The 13,720-nt window shown below is 39.5% G+C and overlaps 1 pseudogene; it reads left to right on the top strand.

Annotated features, from left to right (window-relative positions):
• Positions 1 to 10,759: 10,759 nt before the first annotated feature.
• Positions 10,760 to 13,200, top strand: LOC102137262 (proline-rich nuclear receptor coactivator 2-like; annotated as a pseudogene).
• The last annotated feature ends 520 nt before the right edge of the window (positions 13,201 to 13,720 follow it).

Raw genomic sequence — 13,720 nt, 5'->3', positions numbered from 1 at the left:
TCAATTCCCTGGGTTCTTCCTGTTTATCCTTATTCTAAATTTTCATATAACAAGATGAAGTAAGATTTCAGTGTGCTATTCTAGCATTCACTGCTTCCTTGCCTTCAGGATGCAAGTTTTAAAGCCTTGATGTAGTGCATAGAAACAATAGAAAATTATCATACTGTGCTTCTGGTCAGGTGGAATCATCCTATGTCAATACTCAGTAATGCAGCTCCCAAGGAGTCAACTGACTTGTCTGACTTTGCAAAGTCATCACCATTAATCATGGCAAAATTTTTTTCATAGAGACCATGGTGGCTATCAAATTGTCTCATTCTGTTTGTGCTGCTATAGTAAACTATATGAGACCAGGTAATTTATTATAATAACTTATTTCTTACGGTTCTGAACATAGGGAAGTCCAAGATCAAGGAGCCTGCAGATTCAGGGTATGGTGAGTTAGGCATTCATGTTGCATCTTCACATGGCAGAAGGGCAAACAGACAAAAGAGATGAATGCTGTGACTTCACATTGCAGAAGGCAGAAGGGCAATAAAGGGCCTAGTTAGTTCCCTCCAGCTCTTTATAAGGTCACTAATTCCATTTATAATCATAAGTTAATCTCCTCCTAAAGGCTCTATCTCTTTATATTATAATTCATATTATCACATTGGGAATTATGTTTCAACATATGAATTTTGAAGGACACATTTAGATCATAGCACAAATTGCAATTATGGAAAATAATAGACAAAAACAAATCATGTTGTTATACTCATCCTACAGTCTCATTTTACTCAAATTGTTGAACTCTGACCTTTTGTAACCTACAAAAACAGCAACTTCATAGGCTTCAACCTAATATAAATGATAAAACTAAAGCCTATTACAAATTGAGTAACTGCCCAAAAGGTGACCCAACTAGCTGGACAGTGGAAGGGCTGGTATTAGAATTCAGTCTCCACTTGATACTCCCCATGATGATTCCTTTTAGCCTCTGCTACCTCTTATCATTAATCAACATTTTAATGAGGTTAGGTGGAAAAAGCTCAGGATTTGGAGACCTTGATAAATTCAGAATACAGTGCTCCAAGTCATTGAAGTTCCATGAGCCATTTATTCTTTGCCTATAGAATGAAAATAATAAATTCAAGGTCAAGGAGGCTGCATATAAAGCATCTATTATTCATGCAGAGCCTGTGTGTAGGTAGGTTGGGCTGCTACATATGTAGAGTGTTCTTTGACCTTCCAGGAGGAAATCCCTGAAAGACTCCATTAAGCACCCTTCAATCTGACATCCTCATCTCCCTCTTTTGGTTACTTTTGGGAATGTAAAGCGTTATATATTGAGAAGACCTCTTACTTGTTTAAATATCTTTACCTGGTAGGCGGTTTGCATGTGTCCTTTTGGTGAATGTAGTTAATGAAACTAGTTACATCAGTCAGCTATCATTCCACTAAGAAAGTTGATTTAATTCTATTGGAGTCTTGAAGGAAAATGAGAGATCTATATTTAAATAATGACTCTTGGTTATTAATGCCATCAGTCATAATTTGAATAATAGAAAAATTAACAAGTAGACATATTAAGGAAGGTCTCGTGGAAGAAAAAAAATATGTGAACAAACTTTTAAAAGATAGCATCTGACCTTGCAAATATACAAATTACAACAAAACAAGGTAAAATGTAATGAGACTTCAAAGATTCACAGGGAAATACTTCTCAGATAAGATTCTTCATTTGAAGTAACAAAAACAACTCTGGTTACTTAAGCAATATATGGAATGTATTAAAGGGATAACAAACACCTTATGGAATGGACCAGAGGCTGGAAACCCTAGTTTGGATGCCAGGGAGGAATCAGGACCAGATGCAAGAGCAGCTCTGGCTACACAGACAGCATTTTTTTTTTTCTACCCATGTGTCTTTTCTTAGGCCTAAGGGTAAAGGAATTAATGGGACAAGTTTGGATCAAGTCCACAGAGAATACGACTACCAATGTACAGTACCACCAGAACTGTACAGGATAGATAAATCTACCAAATGGAAATCAGGTTGTTTTCAGGAAGAAGAATAGATGTTGAACAGACATATGAACCAGTAAGTGTTCACCCTGCAGTGGAACACAAGACCAGTTGGTTTGAGTAAGAAGGAAAATAAGCAAATTTATTGAAGACTTTCTTTGTGCTAGGTACTATGATATTTTATACTTTCTATCATTTAATTTTCACAGCAACCCTGAAAATCAATTATTTTCTCCTTTTCCAAATGAGAAAACTCAAGCCAGGTTAAGGAAATTGCTCAAGTTTATATGGCCAATAAGCATTTGTGCTGGGATTTGCATTTGTGTCTGCAGGCTCTGCATTTGTGCTCTTTTGGAATGAGAGATAAGGCAAAGTCAGTAGTGCTACTAGCCTCTAGGAGGAGCAGGCTAGCTTAGATGTCATAGCAAGAGGACTGGCAGAGTTATGCGTCCTGCAAAAGGGGAATAAAAGAGAGATAACAATGAAAAGATCAGCAAACAGGAACCAAGAGAGAACTGGGGAATAAAAGAGGAGGGGTGAAAGCTGTAAAAATCTCATATGTACATAAAAAAAATCATATGTAAAAATCTCCCCATATGCTAGTGATTAGTCTTGTTTTATTTTTTTAAAATAAGCAAATAATAAAAACAAACACAAGTACACTGACCTCCAGGTTCGCAGGACAGGAGAAGGGGCAGGGAGCAGAAATAAAAGTGGAAAAGGGGTATGAAGCAGGAAGGAAGCTGAGTGTCTGAGCTGGCCCAGTGTCTGAGTGTCAGTAATTTTTATAGATGGACAGACACTTCTTTTTCCAATAATTTAGCACTAAAAATGTTTATTGAACACTTGCTATAGAGACTACAGTGACAAAGAAAGAGACTGGTGTAAACTGAGATTTGTGAAACAGGCAGAGAATCAAGTAGGCCTGGTAGGCCATGGGAAGGAGACCTGCTGTAATTAATTTTAAGGACAACTTGGAGCTATTGAAAAATTTCAAAGAGGGGAGTGACATAATCCCATGTATACTTCATCAAAATTACTCTGGCTACTGGGTAGCAAATAGACTGAATGGAAGAGAATGGCAGCAAAATATCCACTTATTTCTATGTAGTCACTTCCTGAGTGAAAGAGAAAGCTTTCCTTAATTGAATTTAGTCCCTGTGACATTAGCCTTTGCAGGTGTTCAGGGTAGAATTGTGGAATGAGCTTTCTAGCCCTAGTGCCTGCTATAGTTGGGATGTTTGCCCCCTCCAAACCTTATGTTGAAATTTGATATTCAAGGTTGGGCCTCCTAGGAGGCATTTGGCTCATAGGGGCAGATCCTTTGTAAATGGATTAATGCCTTTTCTTAGGGACGGGTGAGTTCTCATTCTGTTAGTTTTTTGTTTGTTTTGAGACAGAGTCTCACTTCTTGCCCAGGCTGGAGTGTAGTGGTGTAATCTTGGCTCACTGCAACCTCTGCCTCCCAGGTTCAAGCAATTCTCATGCCTCAGACTCCCAGGTAGCTGAGATTACAGGCATGCACCACCACACCCAGCTAATTTTTGTGTTTTTAGTAGAGACAGGGTTTCGTCATGTTGGTCAGGCCAGTCTCGAACTCCTGACCTCAAGTGATCCACTCACCTCAGCTTCCCAAATTGCTGGGATTACAGGTGTGAGCCATTGCTCCCAGCCTCATTCAGTTCGTTTCCACAAGAGCTTGTTGTTAAAAATAGGCTGGTACCTCCAACCCCCTCACCTGCTCCCTCTCTTGCCTTGTTATCTCTGCACACACTGGTTCCGTTGCACCTTCCACCATGAGCGGAAGCAGTTTGAGGCCCTGACTACATGCCCAATCTTGAACTTTCCAGGCATCAGAATTGTGTATCAAATAATCACAGCCTCAGGCACTTCTTTATAGCAACACAAAATGAACTAAGATAAATCCTTTCCCTCCTTGTGTTAATACTCTTCTTAACTCTTCAGTTCACACTTACATCTGTAAACAAGAAGCCTCCACTTTCCTTTTTTCTTTTGGGAGAGCATTTAGTCACCTGACTAGGAAGAGATTGTTAAACCAATTCAATAACTGACAACATTCTAAAAAGTGATCTTTCCCCTCTAGGAGGGATGTTCACATTTTGGGATGTTCACATTTTAAAAGGTGCAATCCATTAAACCAACAAGAGCATTAATGGTAAGTTTTCAGGCTTGAATTACTGAGTAGGGCTATCAAGGTATTTGAGGTGGGAGAATTTGAACACCACTCAAATCCATCACCAAGTATGAAATATGTAGGCCTATATTTGGACTCCAATGAAAGGTTACTTTTGATGTCAAAAAGCATGTCTTCATATCATTGACAAAACCAAAGGTCCTAAAGGTTAGCACATGGACCAGTCCATTAGGCACAGACTGCGCAATAGACACAGAGAATCACCCATCCCACCATTGTCCCACCTTATCAGAGCTCATATTAGGGCCTGAAACTGAATTTGGCATCAATTTTAAACTATTCATTGAGGCACCTAACATCTATGATAGTCATAAACATTCCATTTATGACCTTGACCTTTGTGATTCTTTTAGTGCTAATATAGTAGCTCTAGGGGTTTCCCACACCACAGCTCCTTTTTATTCTTTCTCAAATGCGGATGTGGAAGAATCAATGCAAAATGAAGACAACAAATGCTTCAACAAATACTAAAATGAAGATAACAAACACTTATATCACATGATTTCAATATACAAACTTGTTTGAGGGCTCTAAAAATAAAAATATGCATATATTCAAAGTTCATGGCTACCTAGAATCTCACATGGATCCTCTCAGTATTACTTAGATGCTTCTTTCCAGGTTCTGGAGTCAGATTGTCTAGATCCAGGTGTTGGTTTTACCCTTTCCTAGTTGTGAGAACTTCAACAAATTATTTTACTTTTCTGTGCTTTAGTTTTCTCATTTCTATGTGGAAATATTGCTGACACCTACTCATAAGGAATTTCTGAGGATTAATTGAAAACCATAAAGCACGGAGCACAATGTCTGGCACGTAGTAAGTACTCAATAAACCTTAGTTATTATGAGTTACTCTGAATAGTTGTGATGGTTAATATTGAATGTCAACCTGATTGGATTTAAGGATGCAAAGTATTGTTCCTGGTGTGTCTGTGAGGGTGCTGCCAAAGGAGATTAACATTTGAGTTCGTGGACAGGCAGAGGCAGATGCAGACCCACCCTCAATCTGGGTGGACACTATGTAACCAGCTGCCAGTGTGGCCAGAATAAAAGCAGGCAGAAGAAAATGGAGAGATTAGACTGGCTTAGTCTCTAAGCCTACATCTTTCCCTCATGCTGAATGCTTTCTGCCCTAAAATATCAGACTCCAAGTTCTTCAGCTTTGGGACTCAGACTGGCTTCCTTGCTCCTCAGCTTGTAGATGGCCTATTGTGGGACCTCACTTGTGATCATGTGAGTTAATACTCCGTAATAAAATTATATATATATATATATATATATATACATACACACACACACACACACACACACACCCTATTAATTCTGTACCTCTAGAGAACCCTAACACAGTAGTATATCAGATGTATTAGAAAATATATTATTTTATACCACCATTCTGAAATTACAATGTATTCGTTTGCCTGAGCTATTACTATAAGCTCCTTGTAGATAGTGTATTAATCTCTTCTCACACTGCTATAAAGAACTATCCGATACTGGGTAATTTATAAAGGAGAGAGGTTTAATTGACTCACAGTTCCACATGGCTGGGGAGGCCTCAGGAAACTTACAATCATGGCAGAAGGTGAAGTAAACATGTCCTTATTCACATGGTGGCAGGAGGAAGAGCCAAGTAAAGCGGGGTAAAGTCCCTATAAAACCATCAGATCTTGCAAGAACTCATTCACTATCATGAAAACAAAAGTATGGGGGTAGCCACTTCCATGCTCCAATTACCTTCCACCGGGTTCCTCCCCTGACACATGGGGATTATGGGAACTACAATTCAAGATGAGATTTGGGTGGGGACACAGCCAAACCATATCAGGTGGAGTCTATGACTCTTTTAACTATGTATCCTTATTGGAATAGCTAGTGTATATCAGGTTTTTATTCAATGTTTGCCTAATAACTGAATGAATAAAATTTTCAGACTTTTTGCTCATGCTTTTCTTTGTTTAAATAATCATATTATTTAAGTGTTTTAAAATTTTTGGAGGTTTTCTGGGTGTCTTAGTATGTGCAGGCTGCTATAACAAAATAAACTGAATGGCTTATAAACAATGGAAATTAGTTTTTCATGGTTTTAGAGGCTGGGAAGTCTAAGATCAAGGTGCCAATGATTCAATGTCTGGTGAGGGCTTTCTGATTCATAGACAGCACCTTCTAGCTACATCCTCAAATGGTGAAGGGGTAAAGCAGCTCTCTGGGGCCTTTTATATTTATTTAATATAAATTATTTATTTGAATGGAACTATTTCTTTTTAAAAAAACAGTTTTATTGTGTACATTTAAGTCATACAACATGATGTTGTAAGATATATATATATAGTAAGATGTTTACTACAGGGAACAGATGAACATATCAACATATCCATCATCTCAGTTACCCATTTTGCTTCTCTGGGGCCTCTATTATAAGGGCACTAATTCCATTCATAAGGGTGCTTTGCACTAAGGACCTAATCATCTCCCCAAGGCTCCAGCTCCTAATACCATAACTTTGAGGATTAAGATTTCAACATATGTATTCTAAGTGAAGTAACACAGGAATGGAAAACCAAACATTGTATGTTTTCACTGATATGTGGGAGCCAAGCTATGAGGATGCAAAGGCACAATAATGATACAATGGACATTGGAAACTTGAGAGGAAGAGTGGGAGAGGGACGAGGGACAAAAGACAACAAATACAGTAGAGTATATACTGCTTGGGTGATAGGTGCACCAAAATTTCACAAATCACCACTAAAGAACTTACTCCTATAACCAAATATCATCTGTACCGCAATATCTTATGGAAATTGTTTTAAAATATCTAAAAATAGAAAAGGTAAAATAAAATAAAGATTTCACATACGTATTTTGGGAAGACAAAACATTCAGATCATAGCAATGTGTCTAGAGAGGTAGCAGTGTCTAAGTGTCACAAAGATAATAACTGGAAGCACTGCACTGGGATCTAAACAGTGCGAGACTTCGTGCTGTGCTCTGAGCACTTTTAAATATGTTGTACCTTGTGTTTCTCAGTACAACTCTAAGATATAGGGGCATTAACATTTCCAAATAATAAATAAGGAAATATAGCTAACTGACTTGAAGGCATTCAGCTCATAAGGGCAGCAAACATGAATGAGAAGGGTGAAATGCAATGGTTGGAACCCCAAATGGTGTAGCTCTGCCACTTACCAGTTAAGTGACTGATATGGTTTGTCTGTGTCCCCAGCCAAATCTCATCTTATAGTTCCTGTAATCCCCACGTGCGAGGGACGAGTGGAAGGTAATTGAATCATGGAGACGGTTTCCCCCATGCCATTCTTGTCATAGTAAGTTCTCATAAGAGCTGATGGATTTATAAGGGGCTTATAACTTAGTTCTCATTCTTCTCTTTACTGCCACCACGTGAATAAGGATGTGTTTGCTTTCTCCTTCTGCCCTGATTGTAAATTTTCTGAGGCCTCTACAGCTCTTCAGACCTGTGAGTCAATTAAACCTCTTTCCTTTATAATTTACCCAGTCTCAGACAGTTTTTTATAGCAGCATAAGAATTGACTAATATAGTGACCTTGACCAAGTTATTGAAACACACTCTTATTTTTTGGGTTGCCTTATATGTGATGTAGAAATAATGCCAGTATTTCACATATACACGATGGAATACTATGCAGCCATAAAAAAGAAGGAGTTCATGTCCTTTGCAGGGACATGGATGAAGCTGGGAGTCATCATTCTCAGCAAACTAACACAGGAACAGAAAACCAAACACCGCATGTTCTCACTCATAAGTGGGAGTTGAACACTGAAAACACATGGACACAGGGAGGGGAACATCGCACACCAGGGCCTGTCAAGGGGTGGGGGGCAAGGGGAGAGAGAGCATTAGGACAAATATCTAATGCATGCGGGGCTTAAAACCTAGATGATGGTTTGATAGGTGCAGCAAATCACGTGGCATATGTATACCTCTATAACAAACCTGCATGTTCTTCACATGTATCCCAGAACTTAAAGTAAAATTTAAAAAAAAGAAAGGAAGGAAGGAAGAATGCCAGTATTCTCGTGTAGGGCTGTTTTGAGGATTAACTAAAGAAGTGATTATATTGTCTCCCTGTCTTCTGTTACCTAGTCTTCTGTCTGCTGAGTTCCCCAGTGGGCCCACAACTGTATCTTTGGGCCCCACTGAGCCTATCCTCTTTGAGTCATGCCCAAATCTTTAGCATTTGCTCACTTCTTCCTCGACATGGTCAAACTCCAAAACTCTCTTCCCTGGTGTCCCTTTCACACAAAGAACATTCATTGAAAAACAATTAAAGCAAATTAATAGCAATGTTGAATAAAGCTCAGAGTGTGATTCTCCTGAATTTTTCTGTTAGTTTGCGATTGGTTGGTTTTACCATCTCTCTCTGCAACGAAGAAATGCATTCATGATGGGAGATGTGCAGACACCATGGCTTTTTTCCTAAGGAGGAGCAGGGGCCTTCCCAGTTTCACAGATTACACCTGGTAGGTAATTACTAACTCTGTATTTGGGTGAGATCGGCCCGTTTAAGCAACTAATTGCAACATGGAGTGATGGGAGCCTTAAGCCAAGGGCAGGTGTTCTCAATATGGACTGGAAAATAGAATCACGTGGGAAGCTTTTAAAAGGCTTGACTCTCAGGCCATACTGTAGACCAATTAAATGAGCGTTTTTTGAGTTAAGAACCAGACAGGTATTTTTTTAACTGCTTACATTATTTCAATTTAATCTGGGAAGTTAATACAAATATATTTCAATATTCAGCCAAGATTGAAAAACGCTGGCTGCCATAAGACTTTGTGGCCACAACAGTTAAACTAATCTAATCAGTTTTCCTCTGGCTCCTTCACAAAACAGTTTGTTCACCTGGAAACTTGCGCTCGCCTATAAGAAGTCATTTGCATTGCCTTGAAGATGATTTTCATTTTGCCGAAATTATCACCAATTAAAAGTCAAATACATAACCAAATTCTGATATTTAATGTTACTATTTGAATATATGTTTCTCATTTCTAAAATCAACTGGTAGGAAGTCAAACTAACATACCTGATAACAGAAAATAATAATCTCTTATTCGATGCTTGAAATTTAAGGGATTTCCGGTGAGGAGTCCTCACATGTTGGATGGTGTCGTCATCTACTGGCACAATGTGGTATTGCAGCTCATTCCTTAGATCCTGAGGACTCCAAGAGAGTAGTAAAGAGTGCCTCTGCCCAGAAGCGGTTTATCATTCACTCCAGCGAAACATACTTTTTCTGGGTGCAATACGTGGATTCCGCTATCCTCCAAGGAATCTTGGTTCTTACATAAGACTAGTACTAGTGACCAAAATTCCACAACCTAAACAACGAACAAAACATTCGAAAAATAGGAGGCCTATTTAAAACAATACCCCTCACCTCAACTTCCCTAACCATTGGCAGCCTAGCACTCACAGGAATACCCTTCCTCACAGGCTTCTATTCCAAAGACCTCATTATCGAAGCCACAAATACGTCGTATACCAACGCCTGAGCCCTACTTATTACTCTCATCGCTACCTCCCTAACAAGTGCCTACAGTACTCGAACTATTCTCCTCACCCTAACAGGACAACCCCGCTTCCCAGCTCTAACAAACATTAACGAAAATAACCCTGCTCTACTAAACCCAATTAAACGCCTCACAATAGGCAGCATAATCACAGGATTTCTTATCACCAATAACATCCCTCCTACTTCGCTCCCTCAGCCAACAATACCCCTCTATTTAAAACTTTCAGCCCTATACGCAACTGCCTTAGGTTTCCTAGCAGCCCTGGACCTCGCCCTTATAACAAACAAACTGAAAATAAAAAACCCATCACAAATATTTAAATTTTCCAACATACTAGGGTATTTCCCCACCACAATTCACCGTATAATCCCCTATCAAAACCTACTTATAAGTCAAAACTTAGCCCTTCTCCTATTAGACTCAACATGATTAGAAAAATCCATACCCAAAATAATCTCACAAACACACATTACTGCTTCCATAACTGTAACCACCCAAAAAGGCATAATCAAGTCTGTGAATATCGGAGTTAGTGTTCAATCAAATTGTATTCTGATGTAGAAAAAATATTTGTGGAGAATAGACACACAGGAAAAAAAATGTTTCGGAGGAAACTTTAAAAGCATTCTGTGGATTAAACTAAAATTTCAAAGAGTTATAAATCCAGAATATTAGGAGCCCTCCCTGCTCCTGATTTATTTTAAATTGTACTGAATAATGCTTGGTGTTCTAATCCAGCCTGTCTGGAGGACCCTATAACAAACACTGAGATTCATCTTCCCAATATCCATTAGCCTCTTCCCCTTTACTAACAGCATGCAAATTTTGTTCCAAAAATAATTGTCCCAAGCTACAAAAACTCAACTAGCACCCCACGCCCTTCAGTTAGGGACCTCTACATGAAAGAGTTCTCATCAATGGAATATTGATAACAACAGTCTGCTGGGAATTTCTGGGGAAAAATTTTGCTTCCTGATAAACATGCAATTCTTCTTCATCCTGTCTGCCAGTAAGGTGGGCAAATGTAAAATAGGTGTCGTCGGGTCATTAGAACAGAAGCCACATGCTAAAGACAGGAAGGTAGGGAGGCAGAGGGAGCCTGGAACAGCAGTGACTTCATGGACCTGCTACCCTAACTCTGGACTCCCTGTCTCCCTAAAGAAAGCCATTATAGACTGAATTTTGTCCCTGCAAAATTTATGTGAAGTCTTAACCCTTCATGTGACTGTATTTGAAGATAGGTCATTTTGGAAGTAACTAAGGTTAAGTGAGTCATGGGGTGAGACCCCAATCTGATCGGACTGTGGTCTTAGAAGAAGAAAAAGAGATCTGAGGAACTGAAAAGAGCAGCAGCCATATCTTAGACTCCCTTGCCTCCAGAACTGTGAGAAATAAATTTCTGTTGTATAAGTCACCCAGTCTAGAGTATTTAGTTACAGCAGCCTACACAGACTAAAAACAAACTCATCTGGTTAAGCCACTGTAATGGATTTTCTATTGCTTGCCTGTGCATTGTCCTCTGATGCAAAATGGGGTACCTGAAAGTGGGATGTTGCAATTAAAAGAAACAAAAATATGAAATTTCCAGGAATATAAGGTAGAGAGGTAGGCAGGTCTCATCCATTACAAGCTGTGAAGTTGATGACCTTTTTCATGTGGTTATTAAATATTTAATTTTTGTGCTTATTGTAGCTGCAGCATCAAGGGAAGTAATAGGAAAATTTAAAATGTGTGTGTTTCTTATTGCTGAGTTTTCCAAAGTCCTCCTTGAGAGAAGTGAATTCATACTAAAGCTAGTCATTCTGACAGCTAAGAGAGGTGTGTGGGCCTGTGGCCTCTAATCTAAGATGTCTGAGAAGCCTATATGATAAGAGTCTACCAGCTTTGGGAAGAAAACACATTGCTTTCCTACCTCAAACTGAAGCCTTTCGTGTCAGAGCTGAAGCAGCAGCCCTAGCAGGGGCTGGTATTGGGTCCACAGCTGTCTCTTCCAGGTCTCTGCTGGACAAAGGAGCCATACCTGCTGGTAAATAGAGATTAAAGGGTGTTGCTTTTCCTCCAAATGTATGATTTCACATTGCTGATGACAGAAGGTAAAAGGAAAGACTACGTATGAAAAATGAAGACCTGTGACCAGGAAACAATATTTCTCAGACCTTCATATTATGACTCCATACGATCTTTGGCTGTGGTTGCTCACATTGAATAGACTGAAAGTCTACTAAATTTTAGAAGGAACTGTATTTCTAAAGAAATATCAGGTCAGTAGAGGCACAAGGAGGAGGTAGGGTTGCAGACACCATGGTGGGCAGCAGTTCACTCATCAGTGCCCATGGGCTTTGGTCCGTGCCTCAACCTGAAAAGGCAGGAAAGCTTTGACATGGAGAGGGAGCTGCTGCCGCCATAGTTCTGAGCTTGAGGTTGCTAGGTCTTATCTCAAACTTGTATACTGAGGAGACTCAGATGTTGGCCTCAGCTCCTAGGATGAACTCAGCAGATAGACCTATGAGAACTTCTATACTGAGACAAAGGAAACGATCCATCAGAAAGCAACATCTATTATCTTGATCTTGGCAGCAAGGAAGAGGACAGGTATTGGAAACCCTGCTCTCTAAAAAGTTGACCAAAAGGTGACAAAGAAGCTGAAGGTGGGTGGTGGAGAGAGGTATAACATTCTATCCCCTCAATCTAGAAATATTGGTAAGAACCAACAGCAACTTAATAGAGGACCAAGGATCAGAATTCCCAGAAGACGGTTCATAAGAAAAAAGAAAGAGGACATGGTTAGAACTCATCAGCAACTGCATAACAGGTCATGCAAAATGGGGGGAAGAATAAAAATTTCCCAAATAATCAAAATTGGAACTCTAGCTTATCAGGTCCCAGCTTACTTTTTTTTTCTTTATTTTATTTATTTATTTATTTATTTATTTGTTTGTTTGTTTATTTTGGAGACAGGGTCTCACTCTATTGCCCAGGCTGGAGTGCACTGGTGCCATCTCAGCTCACTTCAACCTCCACCTCCCAGGTTGAAGAGATTCTCCTGCCTCAGCCTCCTGAATAGCTGGGACTACATGTGCCCACCACCATGCCTGGCCACGTTTGATATTTTTAATAGAGACATGGTTTCACCATGTTGGCCAGGCTGGTCTTGAACTCCTGACCTCAAGCAATCCGCCCACCTTGGCCTCCCAAAGTGCTGAGATTACAGGCATGAGCCACTGCGCCCAGGCCCCAGCTTACTTTTTAAATCTCAAGCGAATCAGAACTATGCTGGAGTCAAATTTATTGAGCTGCCATCACCAAGCATTCTTCCCAAACCATCATTCCACTGGGTTCCTGTTTCCTTTATTCCTTCAGATAAGAAAAGAATGATATTTCAAATTAAAACCTTACTTAAAGTCAGGTATAAAATAAGATAAAGTACTGATGTTTAACTTTAGTTGCATTGCCGGGCGTGGTGGCTCACGCCTGTAATCCCAGCACTTTGGGAGGCCGAGGCGGGCAGATCACCTGAGGTTGGGAGTTCGAGACCAGCCTAACTAACATGGAGAAATCCCATCTTTACTAAAAATACAAAATTAGCCAGGTGTGGTGGCACATACTTGTAATCTCAGCTATTCAGGAGGCTGAGGCAGGAGAATTGCTTGAACCTGGGAGGTGGAGGTTGTGGTGAGCCAACATTGCGCCACTGCATTCCAACCTGGGCAAGAGGAGCGAAACTCCGTCAAAAAAAAAAAAAAATTTAGTTGTGTTTACAGATAGCTGTCAGTTGGTCTGAAACAAATTCACCAGGGAATTAATCTATTAGTGTAGAATTGCTAATTATTGTAAAATATATAATTAGACTTCATTTGTTTTATGTGCATTGTGATGTAATATAGCATCAGTGCAACTTAAAGTAACTAAAATAATAATTGTACTTGTTGTTAAGTGTTCTCA

The sequence above is a fragment of the Macaca fascicularis genome, chromosome 6 (assembly GCF_037993035.2).
Source record: "Macaca fascicularis isolate 582-1 chromosome 6, T2T-MFA8v1.1".
Classification (NCBI taxonomy): Eukaryota; Metazoa; Chordata; class Mammalia; order Primates; family Cercopithecidae; genus Macaca; species Macaca fascicularis.
Note: the sequence above shows the minus strand (reverse complement) of the source record. Positions and strands in the feature narration are given on the sequence as shown.